Below are 13,190 nucleotides of genomic sequence, written 5' to 3' on the forward strand. Positions count from 1 at the left end.
TGAGACATGCAAGGGCTCTATAGAATCAATTAGCATAGAAGGGGCTTTCCCAACAGTTAAACTTTCCCTCTCACGCGATTTACCTACTTGAACCAGGGCTCTTTCCTACCCTCCTCTTTACATTCCCGACTTACAAGCAGAGGAAAAGAGAATTCATAAAGGGTAAAATTTTCTGCCTTTGAAGATATTTTCACAAGATCGCTCTCCACGCCCAAGGCAAGTAAAACGACACAATCTGGCTCAACTCCAGGATCGAACCCTACACATTCAATGAGGCTATCTCAGACACGCTGGGGCACACGCCACGGGGAGCCAGAGAACGTGTGGTGGGGGTGGCGAAGGTAATGCCTTTGGGAAGCAGCCATCTGAGGTGGGAAGCCAGCAAACGAGAGGGAAGGCGTCCAGGAAGATTACGGAGGGGAGATCGCGGCCCCCAGAGCGATCAGAGTTGTCTGTCACAAGGCCGCGAGAACGGGGGTAGGGAGTGGGGGATCGGGGAGAGAAAAAAAGTATGCCTGTGTATTTCGAGCGGAGGGCAGCGAGAGGCCTCTCCTCAAGAGAAAGGTAAACGTAGAGTAGGCAGTTCCCAGGAAAGGGGGTGAAGAGGCGTGGGGGGAGGGGAAGCGTCCTGACCCAGGAAAGACATGAAAAGGGGAGTTGGGTCGCCTAGGTTAGACGGGGCCTCTCTCCCTGGGAAAATGGGGTGCTGCAACGGTGTGTGCGAGGCGGCGAGGGGGATGAGAAGGGGCAGCATCCTCCTGCTAAGACCTTGGGGAGGGCCAGGCCCACGACCCAAGGAGAGCGAGCGCGGGGAGACGGAGGAGGTGACCCTTCCCACCCCTGGGGCCCGATCGTGAGGTTCGGTCTCTTTTCTGTCGGACCCTTACCTTGTCCCAGGCGCTACCGGGGCCTGGGCCCAGGCTGCGGCGCACGGCACTCCCGGGAGGCGGCAGGACTCGAGTTAGGCCCAACGCGGCGCCACGGCGTTTCCTGGCCGGGAATGGCCCGTACCCGTGAGGTGGGGGTGGGGGGCAGAAAGGCGGAGCGAGCCAAAGGCGGGGAGGGGGGAGGGCCAGGGAAAGAGGGGGGCCGGCACTACAGTGTTGGCGGACTGGCGGGACTGGGGCTGCGTGAGTCTCTGAGCGCAGGCGGGCGGCGGCCGCCCCTCCCCCGGCAGCGGCGGCGGCGGCGGCAGCTCACTCAGCCCGCTGCCCGAGCGGAAACGCCACTGACCGCACGGGGATTCCCAGCGCCGGCGCCAGGGGCACCCGGGACACGCCCCCTCCCGCCGCGCCATTGGCCTCTCCGCCCACCGCCCCGCACCCATTGGCCCACTCGCCGCCAATCAGCGGAAGCCGCCGGGGCCGCCTAGAGAAGAGGCTGTGCTCTGGGGCTCCGGCTCCTCAGAGAGCCTCGGCTAGGTAGGGGAGCGGAACTCTGGTGGAAGGGGAGGTGCGGTGTACTGGGGGGGATGGGTGGCTGGGGTGACCGTCTGGTGGCTTGCGGGGGTTGCCTTTCCCGTGGGAAGTCGGGAACATAATGTTTGTTACCTCGGGAGGGAAAGGGGTGGTTGGATGTAGGCGGGAGGGAGGCCCGCCCTGCGGCAACCGGAGGGGGAGGGAGAAGGGAGCGGAAAATGCTCGAAACCGGACGGAGCCATTGCTCTCGCAGAGGGAGGAGCGCTTCCGGCTTGCGGTTTGTCGCTGATTGGCCATTTCTCCTCCCGCCGTGTGTGAAAACACAAATGGCGTATTCTGGTTGGAGTAAAGCGCCTGTCAGTTACAGAGTCGGGAGTGCGCAGCCGCCTGGTGACGCTCGCGATGCCCCCTGGGTGGGGCGGGTAGGTAGGTGGGGTGGGGTGATGCTGGGTGTGCGGGCGCGGCCGGCCTCCCGCGGCTTGAGGGGAGGGTCAGTGAGATTGGGCTCCGGCGCGGGCGTCCTTCCACCCTCCCCTTCCTTCGGGGGAGTCGGTTTACCCGCCGCCTGCTTGCTTTCGACACTTGATTGGCTGCCGATGCTGTGGGAGCGGGCCTTTGCTACTGGCTCGAGTCTCACATGAGCGAAACCACTGCGCGGGGCGCAGGGGTGGCGGGGAGGCGGGCGTTGGTACGGTCCTCCCCGAGGCCCAGCGCCGCAGTGTCTGGCCCCGCGCCCCTGCGCAACGTGGCAGGAAGCGCGCGCTGGAAACGGGGGCGGGCTGCCGGCCGAGACTTCTGGATTGCGACGGTGGCGGCTCCGCCCCGGGTTCCCACCGCCTGAAGGGCAAGACAAGCCCGACATGCTACAGGCACTCGTGGGGGTTGGGGAGGAGCAGGGGTCGGTCCGGCTGGTTTGTGGGTGGGAGGCGCGTGTTCTCCAAAAACCGGCGCGAGCTGCAATCCTGAGGGAGCTGCGGTGGAGGAGGCGGAGAAAAGGCCGCACCCTTCTGGGCAGGGGGAGGGGAGTGCCGCAATACCTTTATGGGAGTTCTGTGCTGCCTCCCGTCTTGTAAGGACCGCCCTGGGCCTGGAAGAAGCCCTCCCTCCTCTCTCCGCCCGCGTGATCTCGTCATCGCCTCCATGTCGAGTCGCTTCTCGATTATGGGCGGGATTCTTTTGCCTAGGCATAAGGGGCTAACTTGGTACCTGGGCGTTGCCCTGCAGGGGAGTGAGCAGGTGTAAGATTTGAGGGGCGAGTCCGATTAGTTATCTTCCCACGGACTTGAGTTGGTGTCGAGGTTATTGTAATGAGGGTGGGGTAGGGAAATAGAGCCTAGTCATTCACCTGGGGCTGATTTTATGCAACTAGAGTGCAGATTATAACTACTTACCATTTTTGGAGTATTTTTCTAGAGATAGACGTAGATTAAAGCATGATCACCTAAGTTTTATGCCATTTGAGACCCTTGCTGCATCCCCAAAGTGTAGCATCAGATTAAATCTTAATAGAAAAATTTTAGCCTTTGCTTGAGAAACCAGTGCTTCCCTCCCTCCACCTCCCCCCAGGCTCTCTCCCCCTTTGCATCCGTACCAGGCATCTTAGCAACTCTCACTCATACTTGATCCCATTTTCCATTTGTTGTACTTGCTCATCCAGTATTCAGACATAGCACTAGCTTTCTCCCTCTCTTGATCTTGGGTAGCCTGGTGACTCACGAAACCAGACAGATTAGTTCCACCACAAATTAAGGCTTGAGCTGGGGCCTTACTCTTACCCAGCAGTGCTTTTATTCCTCCCTAGTTCTCGTTCTTTAAGTATTTACCTGGATTTTCATTTTATCCTTTTTCCTTAGCTGGGATTCTATCCCTGACCCTCTTCACAGTCCAGGTGATCTTGACTACTGCTTTACAGAGAATTGGACCTGAGGTTAGGCAACATCTCCCTTTCTCTTCCTCTAAATACCTTTCGAGGCATCCCTTTATTTCTGTTCTCAACAGTTAGTAACTGAGCTCAGATGCCTGTGTGACAGCTTCCAAATTGCTGTCTCTGTCTTTAAGTGTTATATTCTGATCCATCTTACATCTTGTTAGAATGATTGTCCTAAAGGAAGATAGAACGTGAAAATGACAGATGAAACTCCATTACTGGCTTGTACTGTTTACAGCAAGTTGTCTAACCCGCGGGGTGCATGGGACCCAGGACAGCTTTGAATGCAGCCCAAGACAAATTTGTAAACTTTCTTAAAATGTTAGATTTGTTTGCGGGGTGTTTTTGTTTTGTTTTTTGGTGGTGGTGGTGTTTTTTTGTTTCTTTTTTTCTCATCAGCTATCCTGTATGTGTGGCCCAGGGAAGCCAAAAGATTGGACACCCCTGGTTTACAGGATGAATTCTGTCCTCGTGAATGTGATGCATAAGGTCCCCAATAGACTTACCTCAATTTAACAGCTTTTTCATTTTTCACTATTTTCCACATATTACACGCACAAACATGACCTCTCTCCTGAAGTCACATGGAATGAATTGCAGTTACCCAAATCATAGACATTGTCATGTATCTTTGTGAAGTGGTTCTTTCTGGAATGCTACCCTTGCTGCTTTTAATCCTGCAGATTCAAATGTCATCTCCCCTTTGGTCATGCCTTCCATGGTCTGTTGTTCTATGAACCAAACTCCCCTATTAAAAAAGGAGTTTTCTCCTGAGCAGTTTGTACTGCGTGGCTCATAGTACTTCTCGGGTTGTTGTCATTGCTGATTTAAACTATCTTAACTATTCTGAGCTTTTTGAAGGAACAGTGTCTTGTGTCTTGTACTCCTGAGCTCCTAGTATACTGTGATGTCTAGCGAACCCTAAGTAAGTGGACTGAAGCGACATGTAAATGTCTTTATGGTTTGACATTTTATTCATCTTGAGCATTGGAAAAGTGGCTGGCATGACTGAAGAACTGAATTTTATCTAATTTAAATTGCAACTGTGGACAGTGTAGCTGTAGCCCCAGACTTATTCTGTGGATTACAGAATACATGGACATTGATTGTTTCTTTGTATTGAGCAATAAGGAAATAAAAGCTGAAGCTCTCTGGCCCATTAAATTTTATTTAACTGCTTGTTTTATTTTTTTATATATTTAGCTGAAAGCTAAGTCCAACAAACCATTTTTAAAGATGTGCCTGCCTTGGACAACAGTGAAAGCAAGTGTTAATGAGTTTGGATTTCAAAAAAAATGCATAATGAATTTTAGGGAGGTGAGATTCCATTAAACTGTTACAGGAGCTACATAGTTAAATATATCAGAACTTAAATGAAGAATAGGTCTGTATGATATAAATGCACCCAGCCTAAATTTCTGTCCTACAAGTTTTTACTTCTTGGAAACACTTGATTGGAGGAGCTCTAAGCATCATATCTTGAGTTACAGAAAACAATCACAAAGTAAGTTTTATCTGAGGAATTATAATACCAACATTTTAACACCAAATGCTTTTTATATGCTAATATAGTATCTTATACATTTTAATTATCTTTTTTTTTTTTTTTTTTTGAGATGGAGTCTTAGTGCCACCCAGTCTGGATTGCAGTGGTGTAATCATGGTTTACGCAGCCTTAACTTCCTGGGCTCAAGTGATCCTCCTGCCTCAGCCGCCTGAGTAGCTGGGACTACAGGCATATGCTTCCATGCCCAGCTAATTTTTTTGTGTTTTTTTGTAGAGATGGCGTTTTGCTGTGCTGTGCAGGTTAGAACTCCTGGGCTCAAGTGATCTTCCTGCCTAAGCTTCCCAAAGTCCTGGGATTACAGGCGTGAGCCACCGCCCTGGGCCATTAAATATACTTTTAAAAATACATTTAAAAAATACATTTTAAAGTTTCTCTTTAGAAAATAAGACCCTTAGGTCAGCGGTCTTCAAACCTCCTGTGTGCTGAGAGTTCTCTTAATGCAGATTCTCAGACCACCCAAAAATTCTGAATTCTTCTGGGGAAGGTGGAACCCCATAGAACAGGCAGTATAATTCAGTATCTTTTCAAGTTGATTTGCTGACTGGAATATGCCTATTTACCTGCCCAAAATGATTACAATTTCAGAGAAACTCTTCTCAATTGTACAGTATGTGTCCCTCAATTTTTCCTCAAATGAACTGTTTTTTCCTCCTAAAAAACAACAATGGGAATTTTGAGAGGCAAGAGGAATAGTAATATTTTTGGAAACTTGCAGGTCAGGTTTTCCTTTTAAAAGGAATGTTGAAATACATTTTTTTGAACAAGAGAAGTTCACCTTATTTGTGTTTCTCCTGCTTAATTGCAATCCTTAAGGAAAGTGATTTGTTTTTCAGTGCCTAAGCACAGAGCTGGGAGCTCAATAAATGTTAGTTTTGTTGGTTTATATGTGAAATTGATTCTTCAGTAATAGTTAAGCTCACAAAACATATAAACAAGGCTACTTTTTGGGAGAGACTTCAGGGTCACATTTAACCTGTGTCTCCTAATATTCTATTCATAGAGGAAACTGATGCCTCGTGGTCTCTGAAAACATCTATCCCACCATTCAGTTCTTTGGGTTTCCTGTATTAACCATTGCAGTTATCCTTTTCCTGTGCTTTACTTCCTTGGGCTTTTTGTTTAAATTAACCAGCTACCTATCTCCTTTTCAAGTAGTTACATACTACTACTTACCCTTGTAAGACAAATTTATTAAGTATATTACACACTTGTACTTGCATGAAAGTTTAGTGAGGGCTAGTGTGTGTGTGTTAGATTTGCAAAATTTAAACTAGATAGGTTACTTCCATGTATTTTTTGTGAATGGAGGTTTGGCATAATTATATAATTCTGGTTTGCAACACTCTAGTTTGACTATTAGGTTAATTGTAGAGCACCTTGTTAGGTCACAAATCCAGAAGTCTGGTACTGGACTTGCAGGTTGCTTTCTTAGTGGCATATTAGTTTATATTAGAGGACATACTTCTCAAGAAGACTTCTTATCCGTGACTCTCTCTTCTTGAGATTGGATAATATATTGGATTATTAGAGACGTGTTAGTACTGAATCAAAGTTTTATCTAGACTAGGGTTAATCCTGATGAATTGTTTCTGCTTCTGTTATGCAGTGTATCTTCTTGGTGACAAAGACTTTCTGCCTCTGATTTTTATCTTAGTCATGGTTACATTTAATAATCCTGCTTTCCAGCTTTTTTCCTAGAGATCAGTCATCAGTGACCTTTTGTTTGTCCTGATACTTTGTCACCTTTTGTTTTCTGGTTTTGGGGTTTGTTTTTTTTTTTCTTTTTTAAACGTATGTAAAATTGACTTTTCCTGCTGACAATAGTAACATATTTTCAGATCATGTTTATAGAATGGTTATTTTATCACCTAACTAATCTCATCTCTGGTGTATGGATTCTGGTAAACTCAGTCAACAGTCTTCATAGCCTTTTCTATTTTTACTGACCTTGATTTAAAATCTAATCTCAGACCTTCAGGTACTGCTTACAAATAATGTAATAATGAGGTGGTACTAATAACAAATAATGGTAACATACTCTAGTGCATACTATAGGCAAAAGCTAATGGAGACATCGGTAGAAGAAATGAACTAATAATAGTTACTGAATGCCTTTTGTGTACTGCAGATGTGGAAATAGCAAGAGAACTAGAATTGGAAGTACAGTGTTGAAGATGTGACTGAATTGCTGCAATCTCATGATCAAATTTGAATGGATAAGGAGTTGCTTCTTAGGGATGAGCAAAGAAAGTGGTTTTTTGAGATGGAATCTACTGGTGAAGTTCTGTGAACATTGTCAAAATGACCATAAAGGATTTAGGTATTACAGAAACCTGGTTGATAAAGCAGTGCCAGGGTGTCAGAGAGTTGACTTCAATTTTGAAATAAGTTCTACTGGCTGGGTGTGGTTGCTCATGCTTGCAATCCCATAGCTGTTTGGGAGGCCAAGGCTGGTAGATCACTTGAGGTCAGGAGTTCAAGACCAGCCTAGCCAACATGGTGAAACCCCATCTCTACCAAAATTAGCCGGGTGTGGTGGTGCACACCTGTAGTCCCAGCTACTTGGGAGGCTGAGGCAGGAGAATCTCTTGAACCAGGGAAGAGGAGGTTGCAGTGAGCCAAGATGGCACAACTGCACTCCAGTCTGGGCAACAAAGTGAGATTGTCTTTTAAAAAAAAAAAAAAGGGGGGCCGGGCGCAGTGGCTCACGCCTGTAATCCCAGCACTTTGGGAGGCCAAGGCGAGTGGATCATGAGGTCAGGAGATCGAGACCACCCTGGCTAACACGGTGAAACCCCGTCTCTACTAAAAATACAAAAAATTAGCCGGGCGTGGTGGCACATGCCTGTAATCTCAGCTACTCAGGAGGCTGAGGCAGGAGAAGGGTGTGAACCCGGGAGGTGGAGCTTGCAGTGAGCTGACTGCACTCCAGCCTGGGCGACAGAGCGAGACTCAGTCTCAAAAAAAAAAAAAAAGGAAAAGAAAAAAAAAGTTATACTGTGGGTAAAATGCTGTCATGCTATCAAACAGCATCACATGCTACAGAGAAGTCTTGTGAAAGGAAGTCAGTGTGGCAGACTTCATTGTCTTTTAAGAAATTGCCACAGCTATCCCAATTTTCAACCACCACCACCACCCTGATGAGTCAGTAGCCATCATTAACATTGATGCAAGACCCTCCACCAGCAAAAAGATTGTTAGCATTTTTTTGGCAGTGACGTATATCAATTACACATAATGCTACTGTACACTTTTAATATAGACTATGGTATAGTGTAAGCATAACTATACGCACTGGGGAACCAACCAATTCATGAGATTCGCTTTATTGCAGTGCTCTGGAATTGAGCCTGCAGTGTTTCTGAGGTATACCTGTGTATTTAGTATGTTCCTTATATATACAACCCCATTTTACAGAGTAGGAAACTAAGGCTTAGAGTTTGAGCAATTTTCCCATAGATATACCAATAAATTGAGGGCTACAGAGACCACTTAATTGGTTCTCTTAACAGTAGTCTAGACATGAGGTAATGAGATTTGGCTTAGGAGTGACAATGGTAAGGAATTTAAAGGATTCAGGAACCAAATATCAGTTATTGAGAAGAGAGAATGGTCTCAAAATATCACTTCTCAAGGAAGCCGTCTTGATACCCTCACTCCTACTACACTGTATGCTCCATCTGAATGTTTCAAGAACTCTTCTCACAATTGTAAATAATAATTGTATAATTTTGTTTTTTTCCTACTTTAGGTTGCTCCTTGTGGGCAGGACAGTTCTTATGGCTTTATCCGTTGCCTAAGCACAGAGAGGTCTGCGAGATCAAAACTATTGTCATGATAGCAAGATGCCTGCCTTTTTCATTTATTCTGACAGTGTACAGAGGCTGCATGATGTGTGATGACATCCTCATTGATGTTAATGAATGGTGCTGTACTTGAAATTTCCAAGGTGTTGTTAGGTTTAGGTATGCATACTTGTTTTTAGAAATTATTTTTTTCCCCTTTTCCCATTTTTAGAAATCAACTCACTTTTTAGGTTATGCCTTCAGTAATCTTTGCAACCTCAATATTCTACAATTGTTATTTTAAAATACTGTAGTTTTCTTTGTGCCTAAGCATAAACATAAGTACATTTTGTTGTTTGTTTTGTTTGCAATAGTGGTTTAAATATTTTCCCAGAATATCCAAATTTAAAAATTTTACAACTTTAGAATAACTTTATTCTAAAATATTTATATTTTTCTCATTTAAGAAGGGATCGATGGCTTAAAAAGACTGCTTCTCATTTACTTATCGGCTATACCATCTGTATACTAATAAAAAACAAGATTGATTTGGAAGGACTGACTCAAACTAATGAAAATATGAAACCTGTCATTCTACTTTGGAGATACTTACCTTATCATGTCTGCAGTAGAATAATTTAGTTCTTTTGTCTTTTTTTGGAGATAAGGTCTTGCTGTGTTGCCCAGGCTGTTCACAGGTACCATCATAGTCTACAGCCTGAAACTCCTGGGTTCAAGCGATATTCCTGCCTCAGCCTCCTGAATAGCTGGAGCTATAGGCATGTACCACCAAGTCTGGGCTTTAAAAAAATTTTTTTACATAATTTTTTTTGAGACAGGATCTTGCCATGTTGCTCAGGCTAGTCTTCAACTCCTAGCCCTGAGTGATCCTGCCTCCCAAAATGTCGAGTTGTTAAGTGTGAGCCGCCATACCTGGCCAAAAATTTTTTTAGAGATGGGAATGGAATGATTTTGAATAGTGTTGGTGCCACCTATGTTGTGGCATCATTTTGAAACTAATCATTCAGAGTGTTTTTTTTTTTTTTTTTGGTAAGGTATTATTTTTTAATGCAGGTATGCCACTACTGTAAAAAAAAAAAAAAAAAAAGTTTTAAAGCTAGAAATGAAAACACTACTTAAGTATCTGTTACTTTGTTATACTCTAGAAACATACACAATAGCTGAGAAACTTTAAAAATCTCACATTGCTGAATGTCTCTGCTGGCTGAAGTGTAAGTAAAAGATCACAGTAGTGCAACTGTTGAGTGGTACAGCAACTTGTCATTAAAGATGTGTGTGCAGACATGAATTCTGAGTTAATATCTCATCTGTAGAAGTATACATTTGTCCCTTGCCTTGGGATTGGTTTCAGGACACCACTCCCCCACCCTTGCTGGCCATTCACCGAGGACACCAAAACCCAAGGATGTTGAAGTCCCTTATATAAAATGGCGCTGTATCTCCATACAACTTACACACATCCTCCCATATACTTTAAATCATTTCCAGATTTTAGATACTTTCATACAATGTGAATGCTATGTAAATAGTTGTTACATTGTGTATTTATATTTGTACTATTGTATTAAATATTCTCAAATATTTTCAAATATTTCAAGTTTGGTTGAATCTGCAAATGCAGAACCTGAGGATATGGAGGGCTGACTGTGCTTATACCTTATAAATGGATGTGTGCGTGAACGTGCCTGGACTTGTTACTTGGCTTGTATTTGCCAGGCATCAGCATCAACTAATTAAAGATACTCTTACGTGAAAGCTTGGCAACAAACACATGTCCTGAAATAATGCAAGTGTAGAATAACTTTTAAATCTCACGGTTTATCCTAAACTATATGTTGACATTTGTAAAAGTGGTGATAAGACAACAGTAGGTAAAAGTAAAACTTCAGGCACCTTGGCACAAACTGAGGCAGTGGCATCAAACTATAAGTTATTCTTCACTGCCATGCATTTGTGGTGGGAACCCCCACAAAAGAAGAAAACCAGTTTCACTCAAGAATGTCCTTGTGGCACCTGTAGTCCCAGCTACTCGGGAGGCTGAGGCAGGAGAATGGCGTGAACCCGGGAGGCGGAGCTTGCAGTGAGCTGAAATCCGGCCACTGCACTCCAGCCTGGGTGACAGAGAAAGACTCCGTCTCAAAAAAAAAAAAAAAAAAAAGAATGTCCTTGTGAAAGCAGTGACATTTTGTTAAATCTAAACCCTTGAGTACGTAACTTTTTGAAATGGTTGTTTCAAGAAAAAGCACTCACGCAAGCTGAATTACCTGTTATTTCCTTGGAGCCTAACAACTGACAGCAATTGTTTTCAATGATAAAATCCAAACACTGAGTCAAAATCAGAATTTTGGGAAAACTTGTGTCTAGTATCAGGAACTTGTTGACAGCTTCCCAATACTTCATGAGACAGTGATACTGAATATGATTTTTTTTTTTTTTTGAGACAGTCTTGCTCTGTTACCCAGGCTGGAAAGCAGTGGCATGATCTTGGCTCACTGCAACCTCTGCCTCCTGGGTTCAAGCAATTCTGCCTCAGCCTCCTGCGTAACTGGGACTACAGGCGCGTACCACCATGCCCGGCTACTAATTTTTGTATTTTTAGTAGAGATGGAGTTTCACCATGTGGTCTTGAACTTCTGACCTCAGTTGATCCACCTTGGGTGTGTTCAAGACACACACCAGGGTGGTCTTGAAATTCTGACCTCAGTTGATCCACCTTGGCCTCCCAAAGTGCTGGAATTACAGGTTTAAGCCACCGTGCCCGGCCAATGACATTTTAGGTAGTGTACAGTAAAATGGGCCAATATTTGGGAGATTTACATAACTCAGTGAACTATATTTTCCTAATGAATAATACATGAGATTATAGAAAACTGCAAGTAACATTGTAACCAATTGAATGCAAAAGAAACAAAAATCTAGTTGTCTTCTATTTAAGTCAGACATTTAGGGAAACCGAATTGCCAAAATGTAAAACAACGCACCTATTTCAAAAAATATATACTAAAAATGTTTTAATGCATTTGTTGCTATAATATTTAAATATTTTACTAATATGGTAAAATACTAGTAAAGTGATTTGGGGCCCTCAATCTTTAAGAATGTGAAGGGATTTTCTGAGGCCACAAAGTTTAAGAAATGGCTACTCTAGCACAACACACAAAATAAATATTCACGTACCTGGTGAATGACTTCATCGAGTTACAGTGAATCCCGGTATTAAACCTGTATGGCTGGGATAATGGGCATGCTATGACAGGAAGCCGATTTCCTTAACTTCACCACTGTAACTCATTAACAAACATGTTAGCCTGAGACAAAAGTATTAAGGGGCGACAGGAAAGCCTTTGATAATGTGATACTTTTTTTCACATTATTCAACATGTTTTAAAATTTGGTATACAGGTCTGTCTATGGTGTTTCTTCTGAACTTTTGCCAGAGTAGAATGGTTCGTGTTTTTCCTCATAGATTTACTCCTCACTAAACTTCATGACATCTAACATGAACTTGTAAAGGCTATGCTTGAAAGTAAGGGTATCTTTTTTCTATGCCTAGGTTATTATTATTTTTTTTTAGACGGAGTCTCACTCTGTCGCCCAGGCTGGAGTGCAGTGGCTGGATCTCAGATCACTGAAAGCTCCGTCTCCCAGGTTTACGCCATTCTCCTGCCTCAGCCTCAGGCTCGTGAGTAGCTGTGACTACAGGCACCCGCCACCTCACCTGGCTAGTTTTTTGTATTTTTTAGTAGAGATGGGGTTTCATCGTGTTAGCCAGGATGGTCTCGATCTCCTGACCTTGTGATCCACCCACCTCGGCCTCCCAAAGTGCTGGGATTACAGGCTTGAGCCACCGCGCCCGGCCTTCTATGCCTAGGTTATTAATGAATATGAAGCACTTACAAGCTTTAATGTGCTTGAGGTTCCAAAGACCTTTCCAAATCTTCCCATTTTCAGTCTTCAACTTAACATTTTGGTCTTTGCATTGGAGACCTGAGTCCTATCTGTCATTGGGCCTACTGGGCAGAATTTCCTAAACTGCCATTTTAAAAGAAATAAGGGTAACCAAATGTTCCCCTTAAAAGCACTCTGGTACACTCTAGTATTGGGAGATAACTATCTTCCCCTAATTAGATTTATAAAATCTTTCTCAATGTTTACATTTTTTCCCCTCAAATATATTGACTTTTTCATTCCCAATAACAATGTCTGGTCTGTAACTCAGTCATTCCATGTTCAGATTACAGATTCCTTTCCCCGTCTTTTCACATTCTTCTAGTCCAGGGAGACCCACTTTGAAGGTTAAAACCCAAGGTCACATAATGAATAGGTGGCAATGTCACATATAACTCAACTCTAGGCCTTATGAATCCTGCTAATAGCCCATTGCCTATTCTAGTCACCAGATTGAAAAACACCATACTAGGGAAGAAGATGGCAAACTATTGCCCACCACATATTTGCATCAGTCTTGTCAA

At 44.1% G+C, this 13,190-nt stretch overlaps 1 protein-coding gene, 1 long non-coding RNA gene and 1 pseudogene across 21 annotated transcripts in view; 2 read left to right on the forward strand and 1 right to left on the reverse strand.

Annotated features, from left to right (window-relative positions):
• Positions 1-1,230, reverse strand: part of SETD5 (SET domain containing 5) — an 82,228-nt gene extending 80,998 nt beyond the window's left edge. For 13 of the 19 annotated variants that reach the window (XM_031663179.1, XM_031663174.1, XM_031663172.1 and 10 more), the window contains exon 1: positions 888-1,225. The gene's annotated coding sequence lies outside the window, so the exon portion shown is untranslated. Of the gene's footprint in view, positions 1-887 lie in introns of all 19 variants that reach the window. The other 6 variants (XM_031663184.1, XM_031663193.1, XM_031663194.1 and 3 more) reach the window with 2 other exon arrangements.
• A 631-nt stretch (positions 1,231-1,861) lies between these two features.
• LOC101008082 lies at positions 1,862-5,060 on the forward strand (annotated as a pseudogene). Its single transcript, XR_001899652.3, has one exon. The product of XR_001899652.3 is annotated as an uncharacterized LOC101008082 (transcript).
• Positions 5,061-5,194: 134 nt separating this feature from the next.
• LOC108584517 lies at positions 5,195-10,398 on the forward strand. Its single transcript, XR_001899653.3, has 2 exons — positions 5,195-7,232; positions 8,664-10,398. It is a non-coding gene; the product is annotated as an uncharacterized LOC108584517 (long non-coding RNA).
• Positions 10,399-13,190: the final 2,792 nt, after the last annotated feature.

The sequence above is a fragment of the Papio anubis genome, chromosome 2 (assembly GCF_008728515.1).
Source record: "Papio anubis isolate 15944 chromosome 2, Panubis1.0, whole genome shotgun sequence".
NCBI lineage: Eukaryota > Metazoa > Chordata > Mammalia > Primates > Cercopithecidae > Papio > Papio anubis.